A 20,337-nucleotide genomic window follows, 5' to 3' on the forward strand; every position below is an offset into this window, starting at 1 on the left:
TCATGCTCCCTTGGTGGTACCAAGCCGAGTGTGAGAACCTCTTCCTGTATTCACCTGGTTTTACCTACAAACACTCCGGTTCTTCCAGCTGCTCCTCCTGACTGCCGTTTCAGTGGTGCTGTCCGGACCCCTTGCCAGCATTCAATCTGTCAGCCCTCCAGTCACTCAGCCACCTGTTCCCATCAGTGAGTTACGGTCACAGAGTTCCCTCGTCACTCATCCCCCCCGGATAGGTCTCCCCAACCAAACTGCCCACCGTGAGAGTTACCATCAGAATCAGAGGTCGACAACTGCAGTGTGCACATCTTCCATCACTGGTTTTTATTTTAATAAAATAGTACACAGAAAATAAACATTTTGGACTGAAGAGGTGCAACTTATTCACACAAACATCTTGACTCTAAAGTAAAGGTATGAGAGTGTTTTCAGTTGGTTAGGTTATGGATGACTCCACTGTTCTAGTGAATGTATGTTGACTGTTCATAGATAAAAGCTGCAGTGCAGCTTTTGCTTTTATTGTCTGTGTCCTGCCTGTCAGCTGTAATTACACAGCAGTCACAGCATCAGTCCTCGGCTCTCAGAAGCAGATTTAAAGGATGGACTATATCTATAACTGCCATCCAGAGAGTCTGTGTCAGAAAACATTTATGCACACGAGCGAAAAAAGCTGCTGTCGTGACTGTGAGTTTAGATAAGGTGACCATGTATCTCCTATACCCTCACAAAGACATTCTTTGTGAGGGTATAGGAGATACATGGTCAGACAAAGGTTATACTGAAGACAAACAGGAAACAAAGTTATGTTTAGTAAGACAGAGTGAGACAGTTGGGCTTGCTTTACTGGAATGCAGCAGGAACATAAGGGTAGCAATATAAAGTTAAAAGAGAAAACCTAATTAATGTTATCTGAACATCCCCTTAGAGAGTAGTTGAAATTAAATTAAATTAAATTAAATCAGTGTCAGCTCAGTAGAGAGAGTGAGAGAAGGCCCAATTACAGCTCACAGAGCTTTAACTAACAAACATGCCTACATTGATTCTCCTGGACAGGTGGGCTTTGCATATGAGTGTTTGAGTGAGATATTGAAAACAGAAGAATGAAAGACCTTCCTTCCTCCTAACATGATTAAAGGATTCCATGCATGAAAAGTATAGTAAATGTTGTGTTCCGCTGTATTGGTTTAACATTTGCTGCCACTAAAGAAAGCTACAAGTCAAAAGAATATGAACACGAGACAGTAAAGAGATGATGTGTGAAGTCAGATTGAGGATTCAGGCTTTTTTTTAATTGCTGAGGTACTGCATCATGGCTTTATTACCATTTATGCGAGCATTTTTTCTACTGCATCTGACTTACTTCCTGGTCTCTGTCAATCACCATTATGAGTGACTAATTTTGGACAGATGTGGAATAATCCGTTTGGAAACAGCATTGCACAGGATACAGGCATTTACAATCCATCTTTTCTTAAATTTTCTACATGTAATAATTTAATTACTTAATGCAATAATTTGTATAACCCCCTTTGCTGAAAATTCAATTGTAAGGCCAGGCTCACATTGAATGTGGTGCGGGTTGTGGCCCTGATCCAGTTCCAGTTTTCCGCAAACCCCTACTAACACTGCTCCTAGGCCAACTGTGGCTCCTGTTGCGCAAATGACGCTTGAGATAACAGAGGTTCATGTCGTCCATTCTGTTGCTATCCCTCATAAATAAATAAAAAACAGTAATTTTTTTGTTTTTCAGGGCAATACTCATTATCCGTGTGCTTAGATACTCTCTTTCGTTCTCCAAAAGCCCCTTTGTTTCCTCGGGTTTCTGTCACTGTTTTGTTTACACTAGTCAAGCTAGCTAAGTTGGCGTGGTGATTTTATTCTGAATTTCACCGGAACTTTATCCTTTCCTAGCGCCCAACGTTTCCTTTTGTTGACATTTGCCCATTTTTCTTTGTGATCCGACCGGAAGGAGAGCATTTTCATGTTTTTCACAGAATCACAAATAGACTTAGATCTGGCCTTTGAGTGGACTATTCTAAAACATACATGTGCTTTGATGTGAACTGTTCAATGGGGCAGTTCTCAAATGACATCACACTTTTTTCAGAGACAACCGGTTTCCCAGCTGACCGGACAGGACAAGTGCAAATTACATTGGCAACAATCGCAATACTAATCATTTTTGAAGACGAGAATGTCCCAGGATCTTCATTTCAACCTGCTTCAATCGAGAAACCCAGCATAGAACAGCTCAAATGTTGGTTGAAATGTAGAGGGCTCAAAATGAGCAGAAAGAAAGCAGTATTAGTAGAAAGGTAGGAGAGGCTGTGCTCTCCTCTCTCACAATGGATCAAATCTGAGAAAGAAACCGGCTGAATCCACGTGGAATTGCAGCTAATACTAAGAAAACAATATATGTATTATTGCATATGCACCGTTTTAATTTATGATAGAGCACATTTAAAAGAATAGATTTAAAAACAGTCAATCATCTTGCTGTAATTAAACACTCAGCTTCACACACACACACACACACACACACACACACACACACACACACACACACACACACACACACACACACACACACACACGTGCAGCTCTCTTGCTGCATGGCACAATAACCAAAAGGGCATTCCGTCTGAAAAACAAAGCCCAGAAAAAGCGATTTCATGTTCAGAAACAACCCCAAGAAACTCATGAAAGTTACAAGAGATTTTAGAGAAAAACATGCCCAAAGTTGCTGTCAATGAGCAGACTAAATGCAACACTGAAGCTCACATGAACACCTCTAATGGGTTGTATGAAGTTTTAAAGCAGCTGAGAAAAAGGCAAATAAACATAGCCTACCTGCACAGATGCTGCAGTAGTTGGTTTAAGGTCTGGATGTTCAAGTGTTGGCTCCAGGAAATGTAGAGACCACATTTAGGGGTTTTTGGTCAAATTCCACAGTAAAGTCCTTGGTTACATATGCAACATTGATCAATGGGGGAAAAAACACCCTTCATATGATCATGAACACCATATCGCTGGTCACTCCAGCAGATGCCAATGCAGAAGCTGTGTTTTGTTCTTGCAATATTATTGTCTGATGAGGCGATACTCAGAACAGATCTATTCACTATTTGACTCAAACAAGTAAACTATTCAAGCGTGACTGCTCTGCTTATACGACCACAAGATGGCCACGATACATGCGTCTAAATTAAATAATTTGACATCATTAGAGGAAAGCTGGCTGCACAGAGGCACAGTGGGTAGCACTGTTGCCTTGCAGCAAGAAGGTTTAGGGTTCAAATCCAACCCTGGGTCTTTCTGCATGGAGTTTGCATGTTCGCCCTGTGCATGTGTGGGTTCTCTCCGGGGACTACGGCTTCCTTGTAATATTCTGAGTTCTGTTATGGTTTGTTAGTGTTAGTTTTCCTTCTCTGTCCTGTCTTTTGTTATCTGGCTGTTTTGAGTTCTGTCTAGTCTGGTTTCTTGTTTAGATTAGTGTTTACTGTTGTAGTTTATTCTGTTATGTCTTCAGAAGTTTCTTAGTTTTGGTTTGGGTTTTTTATTTGCTCTTGTTTTGAGCCTCGGCACTGATGTCTGGTCTAATTACTTACTCTGCACACCTGCCTAACTCCACCCCTGCTGCAATCACCTCTCACCGGTTTCATCTGATTCCACCTCCATATAAACTGCTGAGACCAGACATCAGTGCCAGGTTGTCCTGTTGAGTATGGGTGAGTCTCCTCCTGCAAATTATGTGTGTTAGGTTTGCTTTTTGGATTTTTTGACCCCTTTTCCTCCAGAAACCTGAGCCAGTCTGTCCGGTCTGTTCCTGCCTTGTCTGCCCTGCTCGTTTGTTTATTTTTTGTGTCATCTTTTTGTTCAACAGTCTGTTTGGATTTTTTCCCTTGTTTTTTGAGTTGGTGATTAAAGAGCTTTTTTTAAGAAACCTCTGCTGGTCTGGCTGAATTCTGGGTCCTTTTCCTCAGAACATTACATTCCTCCCACAGTCCAAAAACATGACTGTTAGGTTAATTGGCTTCTCACACTGTGAGTGTGTGCGAGAATGGTTGTTTGTCCTGTTTGTCTCTGTGTTGCCCTGCGACAGACTGACGACCTGTCCAGGGTGTACCCCGCCTATAGACCAGTTCATTGTTATTGTTTTGATGCGGGTTTTTCGCGCATGCGCGCCTTACTGGTAGGCAAAAGGCGAACACAATGGCGGACGCAAACAGAGAAACTGACTAGTTCTCCACGTATTTTTCTTCTTTAGATAACGTATCACAAGATCGTTTTAAGAGCAAGTTGATGGTTGATGGTATCAGATTGCCAGATCCACACAGCAAAAGCCTGAAAGGATGGAGCGAGTCTGTGAAATGCTGGCCAAGTGTTCCGTACGGCAACATATACAGCTGCCTTATAAACAGGCCAGGCCAGTACGCACCAGAGAGCATGAAAGCCCATGAGGGATTAAGCGGGTCAGAAAATGGATGGATGGATGGATGTTCAGACATGTTTGTGTGACAGCAGAATGCGGGGTCGGACACAGACCGCGCCTCAGCAGAGAGGAAGACCCGCCCGGTAGGTTAAAAAAAACATTGTTCACAAAGGATTATTTTGGCGTTTTTGTCTTGTTAAAATGGGAGAGTGTCGGCGACGTTGCAGCGTAAACACAGACGTACTAGGGCGCGTGAACAGGGGCGTAATGCAGCCGCTGTCTGGTGAACATTATTGCACACTGATTGCACAAAGAAAACTAAAATGATGCGGCGTGCTGCTGCTGCAGCGCATCGACTCCACTTCTCTCAGCCCCGTCTAGCGATCGCCACCTCCCCTCCGCCGCTATTTAAGTAGAACAATGACTAAAGCAGAATTAAGTTGTATTTACCGGAGATGAAGTGTAGACTGCAAATTCTCTCGGGGTATGATGGCTCTCACGGTCCATTGGGAGTGTCTGCCTGCGCTCTTTTCATTGAAATTGTCCATTTCTTTCTTCTTTTTTCGTCCTTCGGTAAACGACAGAAACTTACATCCGACGATTTGGAATGCCGCTATGTGCAACCGGGAGCACAACAAGTCGTAGGCATTGTTTAGATTCCAAAAATAAACTAACTAAAAGTATGCTCTAATTCACCCGTTTTGTCATGTAGTAGACGAGAACAGTACTGTTTTTTGCCTACCCATGGCACCTGGATGTAGCGCTGACGTCACGCGTGAATAGGTCTATTGCTCAGTGAACACTAGAGATAGGCACCAGCAACCCCCGCGACCCCATGAGGGATTAAGCGGGTCAGAAGATGGATGGATAGAGGAATGCCCTATTGAAGCTTTGACTGTATGTTTCAAGACAAAATAAGATAAAAAAAGATTAGACAAGAAATACCCCACTAAGTTCTAAAGCTTATCGGGAATGTAAAATAAGATATTGTTCTGATGCATCACAAAGAACCGAGTAGGTCCTCTGGACAGATTCTTCTTTGTTGAAACATTAGATCTCTTCTCCAAGAGACTTCTTAGGAGTTATAGGTAAACTATTGGTAATTATAGTTATAGCTAAACTCAGCCTTTGCATAGTGGATCAACAAGTTTAACTATGACAATCAAAACTGGTAGGTCACTTGCAAAAAAAAGAAAATATTGCACAAATGTGAATAATATGCCATATTCAGATAAAATGCAATATTCAAGTTAAACAGAGGAAAGACAGCAGTCAATTTACAGAAAAATTTAATAACATGTTAAAGATGGGAAGCCTAATTATAATTTCAATAATATTACTACAATGTTTCTGGGAATAGTGAGTGAAAGTGAAGTAAAATAGACGTAGTTAAACAATTTAAAAATAGGAAATCCAAATATTGCAATGATATTGATATGGCTATCGTAAAAGAGGTAATTTATAGTATTATTAAACCTCTTACCTATATTTGTAACAGATCGTTCGTAATTGGAACCTTTCCTGAGAAAATAAAGATGGCAAAGGTTTTGCCAGTCCATAAAAGTGGTGACAAGCAAATATTAACAAATTATAGGCCGATATCATTGCTACCACAATTTTCAAAATTTCTGGAAAAATTATTTATAAAAAGGCTGGACTCCTTTCTTAATAAAAATAATTTATTGAATGAGCACCAGTACGGCCTCAGGAACAACTGCTCCACAGCTTTAGCTGTAATGGAGTTTATGGAGCATATTGCTGCAGCAGTTGACCAGAAACTTAATACCGTAGGTGTGTTTATTGATTTATGTAAAGCATTTAATACTATTGACCATGCACGACTATTAGGTAAATGTGAACTGTATGGCCTACGGGGGGTTACATATCAGTGCTTAAAAAGTTATCTAAGTAATAGATTACAATATGTACAAATCAATAACACAAAGTCACAAACAGGCATAGTAAAATGTGGTCTTCCTCAAGGCTCAGTCCTAGGACCTAAATTATTTATACTTTATTTAAATGATATTTTTGCAGTATCCAGTATTTTAAAGTTTATAATGTTTGCTGATGATACAAATCTATTTTTTTTCTGGGGAAAATTTGGATGAAATAATAAAAACGATAGAAAAAGAGTTAGCTGAGTTGAAAACATGGTTTGATTATAATAAGTTGTCGTTAAATGAAGGGAAAACTAAATTTATGGTATTCTCTGGTAATCGGATCCATAACGATGTAAAGTTATGTATAAATGGAGTTGAAATTGAAAGAGTTTAAGAGACAAATTTTTTAGGGATTATTATAGACAATAAACTTAGTTGGAAGCCTCACTTCTAATATATTAGAAACAAAGTTGCAAAAACTATTGGAATATTGTTTAAAATAAAAGATTTAAAAAATATCAAAGGCCTGCATATTATATATTCCTCTTAGGTCATGCCTTATTTGTCTTATTGTTCAGAAGTATGGGGAAATGCAAATAAAACAATTATTGATAAGTTAGTTAAGTTGTAAAAAAAAAAGCTATAAGGCTTATTAATAAGCAACACATTAAAAGCTACCCATTAAAATTCAAAGATATTGTTTATACAAAAATACTGGAAATAATGTATAAAGCAGTGAACAAAAGTCTTCCTTCTGGTATTCAGAAATTATTCAAATTAAGAGAGAATAAATATAATTTGCGAGGTTTGTTTATATTTGAATGTGCAAAAGAGAAGAGCCAGATAAAGTCTAGATGTGTTTCAGTTATTGGTGTGAAACTGGGGAATGAATTGAATGATGATTTAAAGTTATGTTCTTTCTTGGTGAATTTTAAAAGGGCTTTAAAATGTAAAATGATGAAATCCTATGTTATGTATATTTGAATATTTATATATGTACTGTAAAGAACCTGGTAGGTTGTAAAGGTTGTAAGTATAAAACAGGGAAGGCAATAATAAGCTTCACTTCAGCCTATTCCTTTTTTTGGTAAATTGTTGGTTTGTTTGTTTATCGTTGTTTTTTTTTTACTGTTTCCTGTTTTTAATGTTGGATAATTTACTAAAAATAAAGTGAAAGAAAGAAAGAAAGAAAGAAAGAAAAAAGATGTGAGAAAAACTATACAATATGCATGATTGTACAAGAAAAATCTCAGAGTAGCTAAAGCATGTGCAAACAGACATTAGCATCTGTGAGACAGTGTAAATAATTCTTTATCAGATCAAGAACCAGTTTAACCATTAACATGTTTGTAAACACATATTGAGTCCATTGTGATCAGTAAAGATTATTAAGTTTAACAGCAGCTTGGATGAAGAACCCATAGAACTGTTATCCTGATCGTCTAGGATGCAGCAGTTTCTTATTGAAAGAGCTATCCAGCTCTGCAACAGCTCTACGCATGGGGTGGGAGACATTGTACATCAGTGATGCTATTTTTCTTACAATCCTTCTGTCTCCCACTACCTGCACTGGGTCCACAGGGCACCTCAGGACAGAGCATGCCGTCCTAGTGAATTTATCCAGCCGCTTCCTCTCAGTTATGGATAAGTTGCTCCTCCTACAGACCACACCATAGAAGATGGCTTTTGCCATCACAGAGTCAAAGAAGGTTTTCAGGGTTGCTCCTTCCACTCCAAAAGGCCTAACCCTCCTCAGCAGGTAGAGTCCTCTCTGACCCTTCTTGTAAAAAGCATCCGTGTTGTGACTCCAGTTCAGTCCATTGTTAAGGGGAACACCCAGTTTCAACATCAGTTCCATGGATGTTAACCAGTATCAGTGGGGTGGGTCTGTGCCTGTAAAAGTCCACTACTAGGTCCTTATTTTCCCCACATTTAACCTGAGATGGTTATGCTGGTAACAGTCGATAGATTTCTGTATTTACTGGCTGTAATCTGAGTCGTCCTCATCTGGGATGAGACTGACTATGGCAGAGTCATCAGAAAACTTTAATGCACGGCCCCGCATCCTGATATACTGCGGTCGACCAGTGAGGTAATCCAGGTCTTGTTGGTCAAACTTCAGAAACTGCTGATCCAGCTCATTCACCTAGCTCAAGTCAACAACAGCCTGGGTGTTCTACTTGTGACCTGAAATCGTTTTCAGGCTTTTCCACACATGACTGATGTTGTTTTTCTGTAGCAGAAGCAGCCTCTCCGGGGTTCTCCAGCCTCCTCTGACCATTTCCTCACTGTATTTTACAGGTGGTCCTCTGTGTACAAGGGGCTTATACACAAGCTGAAGTTGAACAAGGTTGTGATCTGAGTGCCCTAGGGAAGAGATTGGTGATAAACTGTATGCCTCTTTGCGGTTTACAGTAAGTAAATTGTTTTATTGATTCTAGTGTTGCAGGTATATTGATCTGCAACTGCTTTGTCAGTTGCAGATGGGGGAACATATGTTGTTATAGTAATCATGTGTAAAACTCCTTAGTGATTTGGTATGGCCTCAACCCAACTGCTGGCAGCTCCATTCCTCACAGCAAAACAACTCAGTAATTATAACATGACCAGAGGTCCACTGTCATTCTTAAACATAGCAATAACCCCCTACCCCTGCCCCCTTCTTACAGTTGTCTTTCATTATCTTGGTCCTGAGCAGATGGAAGCCATCTATGTGTACACTGGTGTCCATAATTTGCTCTTTTAGCCTATTCTCTCATAACATGAAGAGGCTGGCCTCCTCCTCCAGCTGGCTCCTCCAAGGGTTCTCCTGGCTTTCACACCACTCTCAATGGGTCCGTTGAGGGTTCTCCTGGCTTCCACGCCACTCAAGGGCTCTTTCGAGGGTTCTCCTTGCTCCCACACCATCTCCAGGACTTCTTTGAGAGTTCTCCTGCCTTCCATGCCACTCCAGGGCTCTATCAAGGGTTCTCCTGGCTTCCACGCCACTCCACGGCTTTCTCGAGGGTTCTCAATGGTTGCAATGAGGGTTCTCCTGGCTTTAACACTACTCTCCAGGACTCTGTCGAGCGTTCTCCTGGCTTCTCCACCACTCTGCAGGACTCCGTCATGGGTTCTCCTGGCTTCCACACCACTCTCCAGGACTCCATTGAAGGTTTTTCTGGCTTGCACGGCACTCTCCAGGGATCCATTGAGGGTGCTTCTGGCTTCCATACTGCTCTCCATTGCTCCTCCAATGGGTTTCCCGGCTTCACTACAACTCTTCAGGGCTCTGTTGCAGGTTCCCCTGGTTTCCAAACAACTCTCTAGAGCTCCATTAAAGGTTGTTCTGGCATCGACAGTGTTCTCCAGAGCTCCTCCGAGAGTTCCATCGGTCTGGCCAACAGAATCCAGTCCTGGGTTCCAATCTCAGCCCCAGATTCCAGTGCTAAGAGTCCAACTCCAGGTTCCTGTACTCTGAACTTTAATTTCAATGTCACCTGGTGGACCGCCTAACAAGTTTCTTCTTGGGTTTTCTATGGTCAACCTCCTACAAGGCTCCCCGTTGGTTCTCCCAGTCTGTTGGTCAGAACCTTCACCTCACTACTTCCAGGGCTTTGCCTCCACCACTTCTGGCTTCTAGACCTCTTTTGCTGCTGGCCTCTAAAGTTCCTGCACTGCAGACCACCTGATAGCTTGCAACATTGGCCCCAAGTATCCTGCATCTCCAAATCTCCTGAATTCTGTGCCTAATCTGGCTAACCTCCCAGTCGGATCAGTCCGGTTCCTTCCGCTGCCTGTGTTTTCGCCAGAGCTGCTCGGACCTTGCCTCACGCCTACGCCCCCCGATCATCTGTCCGCACCACTCCATCTGGAGCTGAGTCCGTTGCGCTTCCCCCTCCGGTCCGGCTTCCGAACCTAAGTGGTAAGCTTACGCCGCACGTCTTCACCATCAGTTCCGTGTGCTGACGCACCTAACTATTCTCCCCTTTGTCCCCTCAGATCGTTCGTGCTCCGTCCGAGTCTCTCTCCCCGTGATCGCTCCATTGTGAGCCCTTTTTCGTGATTACTTCCCCGAACATTTTCCCTGTTGTTATTGTCAATAAACTCCGTAAAACTACTTCCTGTGAGCCAGTGTTCTCTGCATGTGGGCCAAACATATCAAACCGACCATGACACAGTCTAGCAGTGTAGAATTATAAATGTCTTAATGCCAACAAGTGTCCAACAGATTTCAAGTGGAGCATTACTGCTTTCACCATACTGTTCCGTTTGATTATATATGCGGAAAGCTGTATTAGATTTTATTCTGGGACTATTTCATGTTAAATGGACACAAAAACCGGAACGTAGAAGAGAAAAAAGAAGGGAAGAAGATGAGACAAAATGCTAAAAGAGAGAAAAGGTGACAAAAATAGAGGAGAGGAAAAGGAGTGAACAAGATAACATCCCCAGAGTCTGCTTCTACACCTGTAAAGAGATATATGAAAAGAACAGCAAAACAAACCAATAAAGTATTACAGGTACAAACAACCAACGCCTTGATAACATTATTTAAAAATACACAGTATTAGCTATTAAAAGATGTATAAAGTGACAGCTAAAGGTAACTATAGGGGGTTTCTTTATAGAAGTGAATCTGTAAGCACCTGGATCCAAGCACCTGCAGGAGTTTGCGAGAGTACACTTTTGTATGTAAGGTTTATTCATAAGAAAAATGCTCAGTAGTAGTTGTGAGGATCCAAAGACCTGCCCCCCAAGAGCGTCCGGCAGATTCCAGGAAAACCAGAACCCTGGAGCGCCTGAAAGGTCCACCAGAGCTAAGGTGCACAAAAGGGACCAACACAGGGATAGCTGCATCCCCACCCCAGGGAAGAGCAGAGAGGAGTCCCAGGAAACCCCCCAACAGTCACAGTGTCAAAGCCACCGGGAGTTGCGTCAATACGCCTTTGGGCTCTACACCAGAGTGGATCCAGCCATGGGCCCAGAGACCCAAGGCCAAGGGGCACTTGCCCCCAGGTGAAGCAGCCACCACGAGTGAGCCAGCACACACCCGAGCACCAAGCCCCGGACACGAGGACCACCAGCTCACCAGCAGGTCAAGGCACCAGCCAATAGAAGGGAGCCTGACAGGGAAGATGGGCTCCACACATAGTGGAGGCCTGAGATGTCCCTGGAGAGGGGACAGCCCAAATTCAACCTGACAGAATGACAAACAGAAAAACAGGTACACAGTCACATGTTCCCACTCTAGTGCCCCCACTTGCATACACTCTTACCCACAAAAAAACGGATGCAGTACACACATTGGCACTCACCACACACATCCTATAATACCAGGTCCAGGTACTGGCACCCCAAAGGCATATACATACCTGAGAGGTCAAACCCATCATCAGAATGGGGGTGGGGGGGGGGGGGAAACCCAACAATCCCAACAACCCGACCTACCCAGTCCATACTCCGGCCCTAACCCCTCACCCTGATCCCAGCCCAGACGAGCCATGGGCCCATCCACCCGGAGATGTGGCCAACATGAACCAAAACCAGAGCCCACCCCACAGATCCAGAGGTGCTGACTCCCCCACACCCTACCTTCCATACATAATTCCAACCCCCATCTTCCATGGGAGAGCAGAAGTGCCAGCTCCAACCAGCCCCTGGGACCAAACAGCCAGCCCCGTCCGGACCCCGACCAGTTGGCCTACTCCTCCTACAGGCCCCAAACTCCAGATGGCAATCAGAGAACAGGGGTGTAAACCTGCCTCCGCCTGCTCAAATGCCATGTTGTTCTCAGGTGCAATTGAAACCGGAAGGGGGTGCCCAGTGCAGCCCACCCCGTCCAGGAGGCAGCCAGTGCACCCCCCCCCCCACCATACAACCCACCAAGATCCCTCAATATCTAAATGCAAATGGCAGCAGTGGAAGTGATCAGGGGTGAGGTCCACGCAATCAGCCTGAAATATGCATGTTGTCAGAAGGTTAAAAAGGAAAGTGTCTAAGTTGTACAATATACTTGGAGTCAAGGACATCACAAGATAGTGGGACCAGGAAATCCTCCTGCTCCCCACTGACGTCCCCGCTCCTCAAGTCCTACATGTGTGGTAGCGTGATTGAGCAGGCAGAGGGAGGTGTCTGGGGATGGGGAGGAAAGGACTGGGGACAACACTCTCCTTCGTCTGGAAATCTGCCCATCGCGTTGTCGTGTATGACAGTCCAGTACTGAAGCTGTAAACATCCCTCTGCCTTTTAGATTAAATATCTTAAAATATAGTTTCAGTTTCAAGAGTCTTTTATTTCCTAGAGAAGTCTACAACAGAAACACCACATAATTCAGGAAAAGAACCTGGGGTGACTGCAGCCAGGTCAATTCTTTAACACCCACCAGAGGCCCTGGGTAGGGCCAGACACCCAGGCATCAATGGCCCAAACTCCCAGCGACATACTCCACAGGATCCAAGTCCAAAAGGCTCCATTAGGACACCCACCCAAGGGCGACACACCCTGGGAACCCCCGAGCCCCGGACTCACCCCAGACCCATCCCTGAGGCCCATCCCAAAGTCCCACCCCAGCAGGGGCCACAGAACCTGATACCAGAACCACCAGATACCCCACTCTGGGAACCCCTGGACCCCCAAGACCCAGGCACCCCCCCCCCAAAATCAGCCACAATGCCCCACATGACATTTCCAACAGCCCCCCCCCCCCCCCATTCCCACTAGGTGATGGAGCTAATGAAGGGATCCCAGAAAGATCAATCCAATGTGAGTGCAGATGCTGTCTCAACACTGATATATTCCATCAAATGATCTCTATACTGATTGATACTAAGATTTTCTATTTTTTTATTTTTATTTATTTATTTTTTTGCTTTTCCAATTCATGAGGATAATTTTCTTAGTGAAACATATGGCAGTTAAAACCATTCAAACTATTTTTCCCCCAAAGTGCTATCATCCAAAGCACCTAGCAAGCAAACTGAAGGGGAAGGCAAAATTCTAAATCTCAGACACATTGGCAGACAAGTCTTCACATATCTGGCCCCAGAACCCCTGAACAGGTGTACATAACCACAGTGAATGAATATAATTGTCAGGATTATTGCCTGTGCACTGTGAACAGACATTAGATTGTGCAAAACCCATCCTGAATAATTGTTGACCTGTATAGTGTAGGATTTTGTTGTAAATTCAGGTTTTAGTAAATATGAAAGCTCTTAAATATATTTGAGACCAGGAGTTTTGTTCAAAGCTGACAGACAAATCCCCTTCCCATTTCATAATAGGAAGATATATTGAATCATCTAGTTTAGAGTGTCCTGTATAATTTAGACAGGAGTTTTGGATTGGGGGCGGTAGATCCAGGAGCCCTAATTTTTGTTATTTATTGGAATTTGTAATGGATTATTCCAGATTTTTCATTTTAAAAACTCCCACTATGCTGTCAGATAAGATCTGATGTTGATATTTTTAAACAATGCATGCTGTTTTATATTTGAGCTAATAACTGACAAATCGGAAATATTGACATCACGTATTTTCTGTTCTTTGTCTAGCCAGGGCTCGTCTAAGAGTTTTAGCCCTTTTGAGATGTGGCCTATTTGCTAAGCGTTGATGAAAGTTAGGCAGATCTAGTCCTCTGTAGCATCTGTAGCATTCTGAAGCTAATACGGGATGAGGGGCAGGGGGATCCAGAGATTTAAACCAGTGAAAGGATGGTTTCTTTGAGACTATTGAGAATACGTAATTAATTCTAGGTAAAACCTTAATTTTAATTGGATCAACCCTTCCCATAAATGGAATTTATGGGAAGAGATTTACAGATAATTTTGATATCTATGTTAGTAATTGATATGGGACGATAACTGGTAGGAAACAGAGGATCTTTGCCTGGCTTAATTAGGAGAGTAATGGAGGCAGAATTCATATTTGCCAGGAATCTGCCATTTTCCTGAATTTCCTGCAACTGTACTGAAGGGAGGAGGAGCGTGGCTCTCAGGACGCGCTGCTCGCACTTACCGGCTGGCAATCTCCTGGAGGCAAGGGGACAGGTTAGTGACCAGCAGAGGCAGATGTGACAATTTGCTAAAAGCTGGATCACTAACCTGACAGAGAGCTGGCTTGTTCGGGCGAACTGGCTTTGGAGCTGAGGCCCGTCTGCAGGCAGATAAGGCTGATAAGCAGGGCCCGTGTGGGGCTATCCAGGGGCGTTTATCCAGGGCAGTCCGGGTCCGATAACGGGGAGGCCAAAGATCCAGCGGCAGTACAGAGGGGTTATCCAAGGACGAGTCCAGGTTCGGTCCAGGTCCGATGCACGGGGAGATAGTCCATGGGTAAGGGTTTCCAGAACAGGCGGGTTCCGGTCAGACAGAAAGAATCAGGACGGGCTTCAGCAGGCTTGGGAAACAGAGCCATTGAGGGTTGATTGCAGGCAGGGTGGAGTATGAACAGGTGTGCTGAGTAGAGATTGGATCGGCTCCAGTGCCAGGATCGTCACAGCGACATTCTGTGGAACTTCTCTCTGGAGAAATAGTGTAAGCGGCGCTGGTTGAGCTTGAACAAGAGCATTTTGACAATGGTGTGTTTGTAGTGGTATTTTTTGGCTTCCCCGTTACGTTGCTGTCAAAACACCTGTCCAAGTAGCTCTCTGGGCTGGTTAAGGTCTCCTTGTCCATTGTGTTTTATTGGGAAATATGACACATAATAATAATAATACATTTTGATAATAATGAATTTTATTTATAATACACTTTACATTTCAAATAAAATTTCAAAGTGCCACAATAGGGGGTTTAAAAACAGTTCACAAAGTATAACAAAAACAAAAACACAATAAAACACCATAAAAGCAAAATTGAAACCATAAGTAATTAACACAATTGTTAATATTTAAACATTACAATGTTTTACTTTGATTTATTGGCTTGCTTTTACAAGAGTAGATCGGATTGTTAACAGTATGCCGCCATTTTTATTTACGCACAGCTCTTGCGAGATCTCAGATGCTCTTCAAACCATGAAAAAAATAGTTTTAAAATAGATGGGAAAATTTCAATACATGAGTTGTTGTGACATCAAATCTTTGTTTTCTTTCCTTAATCTTTTTTTTTCTCTGTCTCGAGGGAGGTATGTGGGGTTATGGCATATGTGCCAACAAGCAAATACGACTTGTGTTGCCCCTAGAAGAACTAACTAAATGGCAGATGTTTGTTAAACAATCCTCCTTGCTGGATAAAGAAGTTGAGTTCAATCATATGTTAATATTATTTCAAAATAAAATACCCCACAAACTGTGGTTAAAATGAGAACACTGACAGTACATTAAAGTTCCTGCAAGCCCCACAGGACAGATCGAACAATCACATGCACCATGCAAGTGTAACACAGTAGAGAAGAGTCCTATGTATTTTAGATAAATGGGCCAATAGGTTCGGCTATCGGAGCACAGTGAGGGTGTTTAAATGACAACGGAGGCAGTTGGATGGTTTTAACGAAGGACTACTTTAGTTAGATAAACCATCAAATTAACAAACAGTTGTACAAGACAAACAATTATGAAAATAAATTCAACACAATAAAATACATAAAATAATATAAACACTTGGCCAAGTGCTACTTCTCTGGTTTTATCTATTTTGGGTGCACCCTGTTAATCTAAATTCTGAAATTTAATAGATCACAGATTATTCAAATTCAGTTCACATTCAGATTGGACTCAACATCAGTCACGTGAGGAGAGTGTCCTACACAGTAGTTTGTTACTACGTCCAAAATAAAATTTATGTCCAAAGTCACAGAATGAAACGAAAAAAATGGAAAAAGTCAGTAAGTAGTCTCGTGCATAACAAACTCTGCGTGAAGATTTGAGTGACACAGGCCTACCACACCGCAGGGTGCAGCAGAACTCCAAATGCAAAAGGAGGAAGCCAGTTCCTTTCCTAAGTCCAGGTGGGAAGGCTCGCCATCAGTCTCTTGAGGAATCCACCTCAGGAACGATCCAGCGTAACAAAAAAAACCTGACCTGTCAACAGACAGGACCAGCACAATAATAGGATCTTTATCAAGCTGTGTTAACTTTAATCCTTAATTCGTGTTCCATAGACATATCTGACAATTTATTATGTTACTCAAACTTGCAATAAACAGTTGTTTTTTTTTTTTTTTACCAAAATGCAGTATTTCACTGCATTTTCAATTCACATTTTGTTCTAATTGTAACATATTTTTTCAAGCACAATAATAAAACATTGAATTTTACCCAAACTCAGTAAAAGTTTACATCTGAATCATTAAATAGCTCAAATAAAGGCTATTATTCAACAATAATGTGGAAAATCAGAACAAAACCTTAATGAAAAGCACAGAATATGCTCACCGATCTCAATGCATCAGTTTGGGACAACAATATGATGGCCCCGAGTCCAGACAGGTGGGACACTTCAGCTGAACAGAGAGCGGAATGAACTTATATGAAACTACTAGCCATAAGCGCTAGCAAGGCTAACAAAGTAGCTCTAATGCTCGGCAGAAAAAAATAAAGTTTAGCCTTTTAACTCACCTCAACTAATTCCAGATTAGAACTTGGATAATAAACAGCAATTTCAATTGCAAAAAGCTTCGTCTTTTCATTCGTGTGTAATACTATAATAGTCTTAACACAGACTCTGACGCTGCACAGCTCAGCAGTCTCGTCCTCGTGTCCCATCTCTCTCGCTCACCCTATATTGCTACAGACATGGGAAAGCAGGGCGGGACCTACAGGGGCAGTCTGCATTCTCATTGGTGGATAGACACTGGAACTTAACTTCCTATTGGCTAGATAGACTACCTAGCTCCCTTAACGTCTGTTTTCTTAAAGAGGCATCCCCATTTTATGTATGTTACACCAGCTGGACATTCAACACTCCTGGTGTAGGGCATGATGTAAAAAGTACAAGTAGTGCTTTCAGATTCTATATGAACAGATGGTATAAACTGATCTAAATGAGAATTTTAAACTAATGAAATAATATACAACAGTCCTATATTTAACTTTACTTAAACCAGTACTCTCAAAAGTCCTGTCCTCAAGGGCGGGTGTCCTGCAACTTTTGAATGTGTTGCTTCAACACACCTGACTCCCATATGAGCACATTAGCAGAACCCTGCAGAGCTTGTCTCCATCTGAATACCCTTAATAATAGCTTTAGCTTCTATTCCTTCCTGTTCCTTGACCTTTCATGGGATCAACAGTAAGAACTCTACTAGGGGAGGAAAGGAGCTTCGGACTGCTGTGCTGAATTCAGAAAGCCTCTAACTCCAACGTCCTTATGTGGCAGAAATGCATATGCATGATTCTAGTCAAATCTGGGCCTACATCCTTACGAAGATGAACTACCAAGTGTGCGCTCTCTTATCTTCTGACATTTTTGTTGTATTCCGTTAGGGCACTGTGCTGATACATCATGTCACACAAAGGATTGTGGGAACCTTGAGGCTTCTTAGCGGGATGTCGCAGGATTCCTGAGCAAAACTAGCCACTGTCATGTTTGCTTTTAGATGTTTGGCCCACATGCAGAATACACTCGGTGAGACAGATTAGGATTTATCACAGGTTTTATTCTCAAGGAACAACAGGGAGGACGAGAGCTAATCTGCCACAGCAGACGCTGGGGCACACGAACGGGGACCAGGGAACCGGAACACACTACAGAGGAGAACAAACGGTTAGTCCACGGAAGAGAGCCGGCGGAAATCTTCTGGGAGCGTAAGCTTACCACGAAGCGCCGGGAACCTGACCGGGGAGGGAGCAGTGCGGTCTCAGCCTAGCACACGGTGGAGGAGACGGGTGTCCGTGGGAAGCTGGGGCAGGAGTGGGTCCGAGCAGCACCGGGGGAATCCAAGGGATCAGAACAGCGGGAGGAACCAGAAGATCGTCGGGGGGGTACCTTTGGTCCGGAGAAGCCGACTCAGAGGGAAACCAGTGGAGCACGAGAGGGATGACGGGAGCACGGGAGAACTCGCAGGAGCACGAGAGGAGGACGTCTGAGCTCAGGGAGTGAACCTAGAAGACACAGAGGACTGTCTTTGTCTGTGGAAAAGGTAAGAAGGCGAAAAGCCGTGGCCGATTGGTCATACCACAACGGTAACACTCTGGCATCCTCCCGCTGTTAAAGCGCAGTTCTTATAGCGGGGCCCGGTGCTGCTCAACTGCCCGCAGGTGTGCGTGCTCCGCCCAACAGTCAACCCCGAACACCTGTGGAAGAAGCAGAGATCAGAATAAACTGCTGTCAGGACTGCTGAGTCCTGACAGCCACGAGACAGGGCTTATAGGCTACTTCTTCTACCTCCTTCCTTACTGACCGCACTATTCAGACAGAACTTATCATGGCGATCACTGACAACTTCCACGTTGGATAAAGAGTTCTTATTTTATAAGGGTATTCGGATTGAGTGCTTGACCTGCATGCTGGTGAGGTAGTTTAGCCACTTGATTCAGGTGTGTAGGGCAAGGGACACAATCTAAAAGTTAGAGGACACTGGCACTAGATAATTAAAATTTGAGAACATTTGATTCTTACATTTGACTTAAACAGATTTATCTTTGCTGCAATCATTCTAATGTCAAATGTATTTATGGCATTGTTTAGCTTCTGCGCCAGTACTTTTTTCTTCTTAAAAACTGAGAATGGCAATGATGACAATATGTTGAGTCATACACCATATCAAATTTAGCTGACCTGTAAGAAACATAACAGAATCAAATCAGCACAGGATGTCCTTACTCAAAGAAAGAATAATTGGCCATTCAAATTTCATTGATTTGATTTGATCTTAGTTTCACTTCAAAGAAAAATAGATTGGTAGAGCATGATGGAACATAAAAGGATATTAAACTCGTCAGAGGATCCCTCAGTAGGATGTCTACATCTGCAGATATAATTGCACCTTCATTAAGTGAACAAAGCAGTGTGTAACTGGAAGTGACATCAGTATGCAGATACAGAATGTGACAGGGCATATGAACCATTTTATCTCCTGCTGTGTGGATGTGACGGGGGTCTGTATGAAGTTATGCATCTGGGAAAATTAAGCACGTTGGGAAAGTCACTGCCGTCAGGACAAAGTATGCGGAAAAAACGAGCTGTGGCAGAGAAGTAGGAATCAGTTTTGGAGGCAGCAGTCTCCAGCTGAGACCATGTACTCACATAATGTATAATTAAGTCCTTGTGCAGCTGCAGCTATAAGACAGGTGACAGCTCCTCCAGAGATCAGGGCGGCTTATAAGTAATCTCTTTAGTTTGTTTGCATAGAATATTTTTGTTCCTCTATGTGTGCTTGTTGTATTTGCCTTTGTTTCACTGTGAAACACTAGTATCTAGTATCAGTGGACACAAATGTAAAATAATTTTAGAGAATTATCTTAATTATTGGGTTTGGGCTGGTATACTGCTTGTATTAACCAAAAACATAGCAGTATTTCCATCTATCGAGGTTGTTTGACCCACATCAGTTGTCTCTGCTAGATCACATAAACATCATGCTGAAGTAAGCAATTGCAACACATATCACCGGAATTCAGCTAGAACTCTCTAACAATACATTACTTTACCTTAGAAAGATGTATAAGATGCAATGCAATATGATAAGTATGGACTCCCACAAATTATGTTTTTCATGATGATTGTGGTACAATTTAAAGGGAAAGAAACAGAATGTTCAGATTTTTTCCATAGAAGTATTGTCACTTCAAGATATACACACATATATACACACACATATATATATTATATATATATATATAATATATATATATATATATATATACACATATATATACACATATATATATACACATATATATATATATATATATATATATATATATATATCTATATATATATATCTCTCTATCTATATTATATTATATCTATATATTATGGTGTGTGTGTGTGTGTGTGTGTGTGTACTGCAGATTTGTCAGCTGCACATCTGTGATGCAAATCTCCCTTTCCCCACATCCCAAAGGTGCTCTATTGCAGGAGTTCAACAAGCTCTCAGTCTGTG

At 42.5% G+C, this 20,337-nt stretch overlaps 1 long non-coding RNA gene across 1 annotated transcript; it reads right to left on the reverse strand.

The window, feature by feature from the left end:
* Positions 1 to 16,236: 16,236 nt before the first annotated feature.
* On the reverse strand, positions 16,237 to 17,010 carry LOC118563863. The gene is made up of 3 exons (XR_004931469.1): positions 16,850 to 17,010; positions 16,667 to 16,734; positions 16,237 to 16,312 (listed from the first exon to the last, which is right to left on the reverse strand). It is a non-coding gene; the product is annotated as an uncharacterized LOC118563863 (long non-coding RNA).
* Positions 17,011 to 20,337: the final 3,327 nt, after the last annotated feature.

Source organism: Fundulus heteroclitus, chromosome 8, assembly GCF_011125445.2.
Source record: "Fundulus heteroclitus isolate FHET01 chromosome 8, MU-UCD_Fhet_4.1, whole genome shotgun sequence".
NCBI lineage: Eukaryota > Metazoa > Chordata > Actinopteri > Cyprinodontiformes > Fundulidae > Fundulus > Fundulus heteroclitus.